The following is a 14,111-nucleotide window of genomic DNA, read 5'->3' as shown; positions in this document are numbered from 1 at the left end:
AGAACCTGGCTATATGCAAATCAGTCTGTCCCTGGCCTGAAATGCCAGAAACCGGTCCCCGGAAGCTTGTTTCCTTCCCAGTATAAGAATTGGCTTGGTAGTTTGGTCTGCCCTGTTCCCATGATGCACTGGGCCAGGGTCAGACTAATTTGCATGTAGCCAGGTTCTGAGCTGGGATGGTGCAGTGAGCTAAAAAACGGTGATGGATCAAGCCCTGATCTTTGTACTGGGTAAGAGTGGTCTGCTTAATTCAAACACTCTGTTCATCACCACCACCTTTTCTGAATCGTTCCTTGGATGTGGAAGCCGTTTCTCAGGCTCCCTCTCCGGAATCGAACCCGGATTCCCAGTTACCCGTGGTCACCATGGTAGGCACAGAAAGTACCATCGAAAGTTGATAGGGCAGACATCCGAATGTATCGTCGCCGTCACGGGGACGTGCGTTATCTAGAGTCACCAAAGCGGCCGGGCGAGCCCGGATTGGTCCTGGTCTGATAAATGCACGCATCCCGGGAGGTCAGCGCTCGTCGGCATGTATTAGCTCTAGAATTATCACAGTTATCCAAGTAACAGATGGAGCGATCAAAGGAACCATAACTGATACTGCTCTGCGAACCTGCTAATCTGGACGGCGTAGCTGTGTGCTGAAGACCCCCTTCTTCGAACCCACGCCTTGCTGAACCCGCTCCGCGGGTCCCGCTTCGGATCCCTTCACACCCCTGGACTTTGCAGTGGGGTCTGTGCGAGGCAGCAGGGCTGCGAGCGTTACACCGGACTCACTTTCCCAGGAGTCCCGGTGTCAGTGGCCGAGTCACCTGGCCCCGCTCTCCCTGACCGCCCCGCCCCACCCCACCTCCATCACCTGAAAAGGGGCGAGCACTCACCGTTCTGTGGGATACTGCTCTGCGAACCTGCTAATCTGGACGGCGTAGCTGTGTGCTGAAGACTCCCTTCTTCGAACCCACGCCTTGCGGAACCCGCTCCGCGGGTCCCGCTTCGGATCCCTTCACACCCCTGGACTTTGCAGTGGGGTCTGTGCGAGGCAGCAGGGCTGCGAGCGTTACACCGGACTCACTTTCCCAGGAGTCCCGGTGTCAGTGGCCGAGTCACCTGGCCCCGCTCTCCCTGACCGCCCGCCCCACCTCCATCACCTGAAAAGGGGCGAGGACTCACCGTTCTGTGGGATACTGCTCTGCGAACCTGCTAATCTGGACGGCGTAGCTGTGTGCTGAAGACTCCCTTCTTCGAACCCACGCCTTGCGGAACCCGCTCCGCGGGTCCCGCTTCGGATCCCTTCACACCCCTGGACTTTGCAGTGGGGTCTGTGCGAGGCAGCAGGGCTGCGAGCGTTACACCGGACTCACTTTCCCAGGAGTCCCGGTGTCAGTGGCCGAGTCACCTGGCCCCGCTCTCCCTGACCGCCCCGTCCCACCTCCATCACCTGAAAAGGGGCAAGGACTCACCGTTCTGTGGGATACTGCTCTGCGAACCTGCTAATCTGGACGGCGTAGCTGTGTGCTGAAGACCCCCTTCTTCGAACCCACGCCTTGCGGAACCCGCTCCGCGGGTCCCGCTTCGGATCCCTTCACACCCCTGGACTTTGCAGTGGGGTCTGTGCGAGGCAGCAGGGCTGCGAGCGTTACACCGGACTCACTTTCCCAGGAGTCCCGGTGTCAGTGGCCGAGTCACCTGGCCCCGCTCTCCCTGACCGCCCCGCCCCACCTCCATTTTTTTTTTTTTTTAACATCATTTTTATTGCATCACCAATATAATTGTACAGACAAGATAATCAAAAATTACAGTTTCTCTGTGTACAAGGAATGTTATTGTTCATTGCGTTCTTGTGCGGGAGGCCCACCCCTTTCTCAGGTACGGGTAGCCTCTGTCCATGAGTATTTCTCGTACCACTTTACACTGTCTGACATTAGTTGTACTAAAATATCGCTGGGTTGCTTTTGTGATTTTCACCCCTCCCCCACCCCATAATTTTCGTTCCCCAACAGCCCGCCAATTCCCGCTTCCTTCCCTCCCCCCCCCGTGGTCGCGCTGCGCTGATTCATCGGTGTAAGAACGTCTGTTGTGATGCAGGAAGTACAAACTTTCGCTAAGGTGTGCCCCCCGGTGTGGTGACAGGGTCTGCTACATCCAGCTCCTCCTCGCCCTCCTGCTCCTCATCATCTATGTCACGGAGCGCCTGTACCATCAGTTCCCACGCAGTTGCCCTCTCCAAAGCCTTTTCGTCATTTGTCCTCCAGGCCATCTGGTACCTCAGGGTGCTCTCACATGCCGCCCACCTCAGGCATTCCCCATACCACCTTTTATATGCGGGCCCCACCCTCGATTTCCAATTCCTCGTTATCTCCTGCTTAGCCAGAATGAGCCCCAAGTCTATAAATTTGCTGGTAGTCTTGTTTCTAGGCGTGTGCGGGAACCAATGGAGGATGCCCACCGCTTTCGTGTACTGGATGTCTCTGTCTGTGGCACTGTTGAGGGCCCGCCCAACTTCCTGCCAGTAGTCTCCCAGAGATGGGCAATCCCATAACATGTGACCCAGGTCCGCCCCAACCGTATTGCATCTGGGGCAAGCAGCGTTTTCTATCCCAAAATATTGTTGTATTTTCCCCGGTGTGAGATATGCCCTGTGAACGATGTAGAAGTGGATTAACTGGAACCTGGCATTTCTCGAGCTCTTCCGTGCCCGCCTCAGTAGTTGGCCCCAGGTCGTGTCAGGGATCTCTAATTGAAGGTCCAGCTCCCACTTGGCCTTCAGAGCTGTCAGTGGCTGTAAGGCCTCCCTCTGTATCCTGGAGTACAGGCAGGTGACAGCCTTAAAAGTCCCCACGGCCATCATCGTGTATTGACATGCCATGGAGATGCCCGGCTCCTGCAACCCTTCCCCCCAATGAGCCTGCATAGCGCCCGTGACCGCTGCGTGCAACAAGTAGTCGCCCCTCGGCAGGTCGAACCGCTCCTGCAATTCCTGAAACGGCAGCAGTACCCCCACCCTCATACAGATCGCCCAACATTTGTATTCCCGCTTCCTCCCAGCCCAGCAATCGCGACCAGTCCCCTCCATGTGGGAGGGCCGTAACCATCCCCAACGGGATTTCAGGGGCATACATAAGGCGGACTCCCGCCCGCTTACGGGCGCGGTCCCAGCAGAGTCGGAACGTCTGCTCCTCGACCGTCAGATCTCCTACCCGAAGTTTCTGGTGTAATGTGATGTACGCCAGCACATGTCGCGGGGTGCCTTCTATTCTCGCGTCCTCAGGGCCTCTATACACTCTTGCTACCTCCTGAGTGAAAATCTGCAGCTGCGCGGCCAGATAATACCCCTCAAAATCTGGCACAGCCAATCCTCCTTCATCCTTGGGGCGTTGCAGAGTATCGAGCGCTATGCGCCTCCTTCCCGTGCCCCATAAGAACGCTATGACCAGAGATCTCAGGCGCTTAAAAATAGAACTCGGGACCCACACCGGGAGCGTCCTAAAATAGTACAAAAGCCTGGGCAGGGCCACCATTTTGAGCAGGGAGATCCTACCAGCCAGGGATAGCGGCAGGGTAGACCAGAAGTCCATGTTCCCCCGTAAGGCATTAATGCAACGGGTGATGTTACCCTCCAGCAAGTCAGCTGGGGTATGATAGACATAGACTCCCAAATAATGCAGACAGCGCGGTTCCCACCGGAGTTCCTGCGCGGTGAGTGGACACGGTTCTCCTGACCTCAGGGGGAATAAGCAGGACTTAGGCCAGTTGACCCTCAGGCCCGATAGCCGGCCAAACCGCCCTAGTAACCGCCGTGCCCCCTCTAGCTCGGAGCCCGCGTTAGCCAGAAACATCAGCAGGTCATCTGCGTATAAAGAAATGAAATGTGGCCTGCCCCTAAATGATAAACCGGCGTAGTGGCGACCCAGTCTGGCCTCTACAGCGAAAGGTTCCATCGCTAGGGCAAAAAGGAGCGGAGATAGGGAACACCCCTGTCTGGTGCCACGCTTAACCGGGTATTGCCTCGAGATCAGAGCACCCACTCGGACTCTCGCTACCGCATCAGTGTACAGGACCTTGGTCCAGTTTATGTATCCGTCCCCCAGCCCGAAGCGTCGCATCACCTCATACAAGTACCCCCATTCAAGGCTGTTGAAGGCCTTCTCTATGTCAATAGAAAGGACAAATGGAGAGACGGCGCCCGGCCAGTCCGCCCCCATCAGTCTCGTAAGTCTGCGAATACTGTGGGTAGTGTTGCGCGTCGGGATAAAACCGCATTGGTCCTTATGAACAAGGCCAGTCATATGCATCAGTAGTCTGTTGGCAAGAATCTTACTCAGGATCTTGTAGTCCGTCGTCAACATGGACAACGGGCGGTACGAGGATAAAGCCGCTCCCTCTCTGCCCGGTTTTAAAAGCGGGATCATGAGGGCTTCACACATGGAGCCCGGGAGCCGACCCCTTTCTTGCGCTTCATTGTAGACCTCTCGCAGCCGGGGAGCAAGGTACTCTAGATATTTACTATAAAACTCTATCGGGAGTCCGTCGAGTCCCGGGGTCTTATTTCTAGCCATTTGCTTTACTGCACATCCTATCTCTCCGAGCGTTATGGGCCGACCCAGCTCCTCTGCCTCTGAATCTTCCAACCTCGGCAGTTGTAAGCCGTCCAAGAACTCTCCTAGCTCTTCTGTCCCCCCTGTTTCACCACTTTCATAGAGACCCTCATAATAAGCCCGAAACTTATTCAGGATCCCGGGTTGGGTATGGCAGGGCTCCTCCCCTGTCTCTTGGATCATCATGATCGGCATACCCCTCCTGACTGGGTTAGCGAGCCACGCCAACATAGACCCCGCCTTATCGCCTTCCGTGTGCGCCCTCGTCATGTACGCCTTATGATCAAAGCAACGCAGCCGCTCCAGTTCCACAGCCAGCCCCTCCCTGGCCCCACCAAGCCCCTCCTGCCACTCAGGGTGATTCGGGCGACTCTTCTCCAGTTCTCTTAACCGCGTTTCGGCCTTATCTAAATCATCTAACAAAGTCTTGCGAGCCCCAGCCGTGTGTCCTATACAGTGCCCCCGCACCACCACCTTAAACGCGTCCCACTCTACCGCCCTCGTGGAGGCCGTGCCGTTGTTCTCATCAAAGTAGCTCTCAATACGGTCTCCCAGGGCCTCCCTGAACAACAAGTCATCCAGGGTGTCGGGTTGCAGGCGCCATGTTGGTACGCAGTTAGCAGTCACCATCCAGTTCAGGGATAGCAACAAAGGGTTGTGGTCTGATATCGTCCGAGCCAAGTATTCCGCCCCTCCCACCGCAGAAAGCACGCATGATGAACACAGAAACGCGTCCAGCCTAACGTGTAGATCATGCAGGTGCGAGTGAAAGGAGTAGTCCCTAGTAGTGGGGTGTAACGCCCTCCATGCATCTGTGAGGGCCCAGCTCTCCTGCCACTCCAGCCTGCGCTTGGCTACTCTATGCGCTGGGGACGCGTGCAGTGGGGGATGGGACCTATCCAATACCACATCCTCAACCGAGTTGAAATCCCCCCCCAGGAGTACCGGCCCCGCCAAATAACCCGCCAGTTTACCCGAGAGTGTAGACAAAAATGCGGGCAGATCCACATTGGGAGCGTACACACTGCAGAGAGATACCACCCTGCCTTTCAGCCTCCCCTCCACTGCCACATACCTGCCCTCAGGGTCCACCAATGTTTTTGTAACCTGGAAGGGAACCCCCGCCCGTATCCAAATCAGTGCCCCCCTCGCAAAAACTGAGAACGTCGTATTAAACAGCTGCCCCCTCCAACGCCTCTGCAGTGCAATCCCTTCTTGTTTATTGAGATGTGTTTCTTGCAGGAACGCTATGTGAACCCCCCTGCGCTTGAGGTATGCCTGAACTTTATGCCTGCGTGCCATAGACTGCATACCCCGCACATTCCAGGACACACATTTCAACGCCCCGGTACTAGCCATTCCCCTTCACACAACCAGACCGAACAATACATATCATTGACCTCGCTCTCTCCGCGACCACGGACCAACCCACCCTCCCACTCCAAACAGGAAGCCAAACCCCCCCAACAACAACTACCCCCCGAGCAACCCCAACTGCTCTCGACTCCCACCCCCCCAGGACAGGCCCCCCCGCAACTGGAAGTACCCCCATCCAAACCAACACTCCCAACCACCCCTCAAAGAAAGGCAGCAATGGTCGCAGTCTCCACTGCGATGACCTTAAGGGCCAGTAGGGCGTGGTACGATGCGAAAGGTTCGTGAAAGCAAATCAACCCCGCACACTCCGCCCCACAATCCCCACATCATAGCGCCCGAAACCTCAAGTAGCAGTGCTCCACTGCCGCGGGCCCAGCGCCCCGGTGTCCAACCAGCGAGTCCACTCCATTAGTCCAGATTAACACGCCTCAAGTATCTCTCCCGAAGTCTGCGGCGTCACGATAGGGCCCCGGGCTCCACCAAATTCCGAGAGTCCCGTCTCCGAGCCCGTGCCCGGGTCCTCCGAGTCCGTGCCCTTCCCGGACTGACTTCTGGTAGACTTGGATAAGTACGCCACTGCTTGTAGGGCCGCTTGCCTCTCCGCCTCCTTCTGTGACACCGAAGGTTTGCCGGTCCTCCTGCGGTTCTTCCTGATCCGTTGAGATTTCCTGATCGGTTGTGTCACCTTAGCCTCCTCCTCCCTGGCCTTGGCACCATCCGTTCCCGCTTTATAAGTGTCCCACCAGGCCCAAGCGTCCGCCGAGGACGTGAAGAAGAGTGTCTGTTCATCTACCACCACTCTCAGCTTCGCTGGGAATAACAGGGAGTACTTGATGCCTTCATCCCGGAGCTCCCGCTTAAGGGACAGGAAGTTCGCCCTGAGCCTCTGCGTCTCAAACGTATAGTCCGGGAACATTGTGACCCTGTTGTTGTCCACCTGAAAGGGTCCCGCTTCTCTCGCCCTTTGCAAAAGCCAGTCTCTGTCCCGGTAATGGAGCAGCTTGAACACCACTGGGCGAGGCGGGAGGCCCGGGGCCGGCGGGCGCGCCGGAACCCTATGCGCTCGCTCAAGGGAGAAGAAGGGGGACAGTCCCTCCGGTGCCACCTCCGTTCTCAACCAATTATCGAGATAGCCCACCATATCGTCACCTTCAATTTTTTCCGGCAGGCCTTCGAGGCGCACGTTGTTGCGCCTATTCCGGTTTTCCGCGTCCTCGGCCCTCCGCTCCAGTACCTTCAAACGATCCATCACCTCCGTCATCTGCGCCTTCACCGCTGCATGGCTCGGGGCCAATTCCTGAACCGTGATCTCCACGGATTTCACTCTGTCCTTGAGCTTATCGTGGTCAGCTTTGAGGAGGCCCAAGCCCGTCGCCACCTGGGCTATGTCCTGCTGCAAGGCGTCTTTAGTGGTGGCGATGGCCTCCAGGATCCGGTCCTGCATCCGTTGTAGCGCCGACTGGTCACGATCCGCTCCCTCCGCAGCTTCTGTATCGGTCGCACCATCTCCCTTCCCTTTCGGCTTCCCCATCTGGGCCGGTATGAGCGGTGGCCTCCAAAGCCGTCGCCGGGCTTTGCCCAAGGAAGGTCCTCTCGCAGCAGCAGCAGAAAAGGCCTGCCGCGTTTCGCGCCTGGGGCACCGCTCTAGTCTCCGGATCCAAGGCTGCTTCTAGGGAGCAGGGTTTCGATCGCCTGCTAGTCCAGCTGGCGCCAGTCGTGCTCAGAGGCCCGGGGCCATCGTCACTGGGCCGTCGCCATGTTGTCGCCGCCGCCACCAAGGGTTCGGATCCCAACCACCGCCGGTGGCGCTCTAGAGGTCCACTCTTACACCCCGAGTGAGGCGCGATGCAGCCGCTAACACCTCCTATCTGTGGAAGTAGCAATCCTTAATGTGTCTCCGGGCCAGCGACTCCGTCGTCCCTGTGCCTCATGCCACTGCCGCCATTTTAGGTCGATGATTTCACACCTGAGTTCAGTTTTCAGAGTCAAATATCGGGCTTGGGATGGCCCCGAGTCGTCCGCCGTCGGCGCCGGACCCTCCGTGGCACCGTCCAGTGTCGGATTATATCGATTTCGTCGGGGTTCGATCAGATATTCAGGATATTTTCCGGGATCGGGCGCGGAGCTCCGAGCTCACGCTGCCTACCTCCTCGGCATCCAAGCCACGCCCCCCCCCCCGCCCCACCTCCATCACCTGAAAAGGGGCGAGGACTCACCGTTCTGTGGGATACTGCTCTGCGAACCTGCTAATCTGGACGGCGTAGCTGTGTGCTGAAGACTCCCTTCTTCGAACCCACGCCTTGCGGAACCCGCTCCGCGGGTCCCGCTTCGGATCCCTTCACACCCCTGGACTTTGCAGTGGGGTCTGTGCGAGGCAGCAGGGCTGCGAGCGTTACACCGGACTCACTTTCCCAGGGGTCCCGGTGTCAGTGGCCGAGTCACCTGGCCCCGCTCTCCCTGACCGCCCCGCCCCACCTCCATCACCTGAAAAGGGGCGAGGACTCACCGTTCTGTGGGATACTGCTCTGCGAACCTGCTAATCTGGACGGCGTAGCTGTGTGCTGAAGACTCCCTTCTTCCAACCCACGCCTTGCGGAACCCGCTCCGCGGGTCCCGCTTCGGATCCCTTCACACCCCTGGATTTTGCAGTGGGGTCTGTGCGAGGCAGCAGGGCTGCGAGCGTTACACCGAACTCACTTTCCCAGGAGTCCCGGTGTCAGTGGCCGAGTCACCTGGCCCGCTCTCCCTGACCGCCCCGCCCCACCTCCATCACCTGAAAAGGGGCGAGGACTCACCGTTCTGTGGGATACTGCTCTGCGAACCTGCTAATCTGGACGGCGTAGCTGTGTGCTGAAGACTCCCTTCTTCGAATCCACGCCTTGCGGAACCCGCTCCGCGGGTCCCGCTTCGGATCCCTTCACACCCCTGGACTTTGCAGTGGGGTCTGTGCGAGGCAGCAGGGCTGCGAGCGTTACACCGGACTCACTTTCCCAGGAGTCCCGGTGTCAGTGGCCGAGTCACCTGGCCCCGCTCTCCCTGACCGCCCCGTCCCACCTCCATCACCTGAAAAGGGGCGAGGACTCACCGTTCTGTGGGATACTGCTCTGCGAACCTGCTAATCTGGACGGCGTAGCTGTGTGCTGAAGACCCCCTTCTTCGAACCCACACCTTGCGGAACCCGCTCCGCGGGTCCCGCTTCGGATCCCTTCACACCCCTGGACTTTGCAGTGGGGTCTGTGCGAGGCAGCAGGGCTGCGAGCGTTACACCGGACTCACTTTCCCAGGAGTCCCGGTGTCAGTGGCCGAGTCACCTGGCCCCGCTCTCCCTGACCGCCCCGCCCCACCTCCATCACCTGAAAAGGGGCGAGGACTCACCGTTCTGTGGGATACTGCTCTGCGAACCTGCTAATCTGGACGGCGTAGCTGTGTGCTGAAGACTCCCTTCTTCGAACCCACGCCTTGCGGAACCCGCTCCGCGGGTCCCGCTTCGGATCCCTTCACACCCCTGGACTTTGCAGTGGGGTCTGTGCGAGGCAGCAGGGCTGCGAGCGTTACACCGGACTCACTTTCCCAGGAGTCCCGGTGTCAGTGGCCGAGTCACCTGGCCCCGCTCTCCCTGACCGCCCCGCCCCACCTTCATCACCTCCATTCATTGGACCAAGACATACAAATAGTGGTGTGCTACGCTGCGCGGGAGCGCGCGGGAGCGACCGGGGCAAAGACCGGGCAAAGAGCAGGCCGTTTGAGGCCGTTCGAGTACGGCAGAGTCCGGCCTAGGCCCACTCCCCCTGGACGTCTAGAAAACCACCTAAAATGCCATTAAGATCAGGGAAGGAACGTACTGTTCAAATTAACACATCCAATGGCGTCATTTCTGGTCCCCTGGACGCTTTTATCACACAGGCCACTGGTATCTTAGAAAAGGAAATTGCCATGGTTGAGAAAAGGCTGTCAATAGACCTAATCAGTGGGAAACGATCCTCACTGGGGGCTTTAGCTACATCTATCTCCCCTGCACCCTCTGTACCCCATGCTGCCTTCAATTGTGTCCATACTACCTCTACGGACGCAATAGTCCATATAGAAAATGTTGGGGGTAGCCAGACAACAAGGGACAAAATAAAGGAAGAAAGGAATAGTATTAACTACTCCAAAGATACACAGGGGGTTGGGATGGAGGATAATGACTCCGTGATTAGTGAGGAGAAGGATCTTAGCCAGTTATCCGGAACTCCTCTCCTCAATCAGTCCAATATTTCTAATCCTGTTGAAAAGGTTAATCCTCCTATATCCAACTCTGGCCCCAATACTAAAAAGAGAAAACGGGATTCTAGATTGTCAGGGGAAAAAAATCTGAAACCCAACGAAGTAAATAGAGTTCAAGGGGAATGGTGTTAGGGGTCCGAGCCTCATCCAAACTCGCTAAAACCCTCTGTGCCTAACAATATGTTATGCCCCTCACTCTTGGCTTTGGGTTCCTCGACCACATGTCCCATGTGCCTCAATAGCGATGAGGCTTTGCTGGCAAAAATGGAGGCCATGTTTAAAACACTACTCTTACCAGTCCTGGAGCGGACTAGGCTCATGACCTCTAAAATCGATAGCATGGAGGATTTGATCCAATCAAACCATACGATGCTACAAGTATTATGTGGCTCTAATAATAAGTGTACTGTTAACATACCAGCACCAAGTAAGGCACCCAGTAAGGTTACTAGTAAGAATATGGAAAACGACAAAAATTTCTCTAATAAAATAACAGGAATGAATAACACCACATCTAAGGGGGAACAAAAAAACTAATACTACCTTTACCACCTCTTCCAAATCAGGAGCTAGCTCTCAGACTCAGGTACTAAAGCCCCAAACGAAAACAGAGGTTAAACAAAATATGGTTGGGCGTCAAAACATGGGTCCCCAAATACAACCTAATTCAAATCGTCCTTCCCCAAGTACTTCAAGAACCCAAAATACTGCTTCCACCAATCACAGGGAGGGGGGGCGTAAAAGGCCAAATATTCCCAGTGTTGATCTTCCACCCGAAGCCGCCTTACACACCATCGTTCTGACAGGCGTAGCACCATTAAAACCAGGTTCAAGGGAATCCTATGGTGACCTTCGCAACAAAGTCACTTTTTGGCTAAACAAAAATCGCCCGCTACCCCCCTCCACCCCCACGGAGATATTGTATGTGAGGAGAGTAGATTGGGTTGGGCCGGAGGCAAAAGATCTAGAAGGAGACTGTATCCTTATATCATTCAAAGACTCATGGGTGGTAGATGCTATTAAACGAGAACCTAGATTTGCAAGGCAGGGGGGGATGTACAAACATTAGCTTTATCCTATTTTTACCCGCGCAGGCATATACCTTTTCAATCTTATCCTTTGTTTCGTAAAGGTCCTGCTGCGAGACATCCCCTGGCATTAACCCCGATTGACTGCCAGTGCCCCTTTCTCTTCAATCATTTTGGCCCCCTTTCTGGCTTGGAAGCTATAGATTGACTTAACGATCCCTCTAGCGAGTCTCTGGCTTGTAGTGTGATAGCCCAAGTGCCCATTGATTATAATATGGTGTGCCCAATTCAATTAACCAATCTAGAAGACGGGGAAGGAGGCCAAACATATCTGCCAATCAGCCCTAGACCACACGTAGTTACCCAGGGGTCCCTGACCGAGGAGAAAATTATTGCCCCTGTAGATTGTGTTAGGCACTTAGTGGTCAATGATGATATAGGGGTGTCTCATGGATCTGTACGGCCCCTACACCCTCTGTTGCCAGACAACTTGAACGACCATCTAAAAATTTTGTCCTGGAATATAGCAGGTATTAAGGCGCGCCTTCCGTCTACAGATTGGTCAAATTTTATGGACAATTACGATATTATCCTGTTGCAGGAAACATGTGCAACGGAGCCTGTCCATAAGTTGGGCTATATCAACTTTTTCAAACCCGCAACCAAAGGAGGTAAAGGGCGGGCCGCAGGTGGCTTGCTAATCTGGGTGAAACAATCCCTGGGCTTCTACCCAACGGAGTTCCCGGTGGAGAATCAGGATCTCCTATCTATTGTAATAAACAAAGGGAACAAGCAAGTTATGAACATTATTAACATTTATGCTAGAGGCCTTCCTGGCGGTCGAAGCCCACCCCTGTTGAACCTTGTTGATCATATGAGAACGAAAATGGACGGAGGCATCACTACCATTCTTGCTGGGGATCTAAATTGTACTATAGAACCCGTGCTAGATATGGGAGATACCTGGACTATGGCAGATGATTCTGTATGGGGTATCCCAGACTTACAAGTGGAGAAGAGGGCTAAAGCTACAGAGGCTGCAGTGTCCTGGATGGCCTTTTGCCTACAAAATGGGTTCGGTGCATGTAATGGCCGCTCCGCCTCGGATGTGAAGGGAAATTGTACTTTCGATAATGGCCAGAGGCAAAGCCGCATTGATTATATTTTACTGGACATGGAGCATTGGGCTCTGCTAATTGACATGGCAGTTTTAGAGCGCCCCGAAAGTGATCATAACCCACTGTCCCTATCATTGAAGATACCGGATTTAAATAGACACGAGGAATCATCTGCAACCAATACAGGGGACGTCCAACTTACCAACGACAGGAGGAGACTGAAGTGGTCACGGGTTATGGAAGATGAGTGCTTACTAATTAATATCAATGATGTGGTGGGAAATGCACTTAATGAAATGTTGCAAATAGATATGTCGGGGGTGGATACTGGAGCAGCAAATAGTGTGATGGGTGTCCATATCAAGTGTTTTGACAGCTTAAAAACAATGCTATCTAAACCATGTGGGATGGCTGCTACTAAAACTAATCCTTTAGCCCAAAAATGGTACAATAAGGACTGTAGAGAGGCACATACAGCTCTTATTTCTACCATTAAATCTCGGGACATGGTTGGAGTGAGAGCTGCTAGACTCCATTACAAAAAAACCCTTAGTAAAGCTAAACGGGAGTGGGAGGATGAGTTTTGGACAGATCTTCTAGAGGCATCATCCTCTAATAACCAGAAAAGGTTTTGGGATCTGGTTAAATGGGGTAAAAACATAGACTCTTCTGCCCCGGGAAATAATGTGCCACTTGAGGATTGGGTTTCATTTTACTCGGCCCAATTTAGAGCTGGGGACGATGAGTCCACAAATTCCTTAGGTAATGCACCCATGCAGACCCCAGAAAGTGAAAAACTCACCTTTACGGTTGCTGAGGTTGAGCTGGCATTGGCACTTACTCTCCGAGGTAAGGCCCCCGGTATGGACCTGATCCCGGCTGATCTTTTTAAATCTAATCCCACTTTGTGGCTCCCGTATATTACTAGAATAGCTAATACTTTGGCTCTTGGAGCAACAGTCCCGAAATCTTGGAAAGGGGCCGAAATTGTTCCAGTCTATAAAAAGGGTGATAAATCCATTCCAGCAAACTACCGCCCTATCAGCTTAATCGATTCGATTCAAAAGATAGTGGCGCGTATGGTTTTGGGACGGGTCCAGGGTTGGATAGAAATGGAGAATATTTTGTCACCTATGCAGGTGGGCTTCAGATCGGGAATGAGCACCATAGATCAGGTTTTCAGATTCTGCCTGATCTATTGGAAGGAGGTTTGGTTAGGTGGTGGTAACATCTATGCTGCTTTCATCGATCTGAAGTCCGCCTTCGATCTAGAGCCCAGGGACAGGCTATGGGGTGTGCTGGAAAATTTGGGGGGCCCACCAGAACTATTGGACCTTATTATAAGACTCCATGAGGACAACTTTGCGAGGGTGAGGTGGGGGGGGTCAGGGACAAGTGACAGAAACATTCCCCGTAACCCGAGGTGTTCGCCAGGGGTGTGTCCTGGCCCCTACCCTCTTCCTCCTTTTTATCGACCAAGTTGTTAAATTCTTCTTGGATACCCCCACTGATGCACCAATGCTGGCAGGGATGAGGTTCCCGTTACTCATCTTCGCAGATGACACTCTAATCCTCTCAAAAACACGCAGCGGACTACAGCGGGCTTTGGACCGCTTTGAGGAGTTCTGTGCCATCAACAATTTGGTAGTCAACGTGGGGAAAACAAAATTTATGGTCTTTACAAAAAACCACTCAGTCCGGAGTTCAGTGAAGATGAATGGAGT

The sequence above is a fragment of the Lissotriton vulgaris genome, chromosome 3_1 (assembly GCF_964263255.1).
Source record: "Lissotriton vulgaris chromosome 3_1, aLisVul1.2, whole genome shotgun sequence".
NCBI classification, from domain to species: domain Eukaryota; kingdom Metazoa; phylum Chordata; class Amphibia; order Caudata; family Salamandridae; genus Lissotriton; species Lissotriton vulgaris.
The sequence above is the reverse complement of the archived record's forward strand: the minus strand, read 5'-3'. Positions refer to the sequence as shown.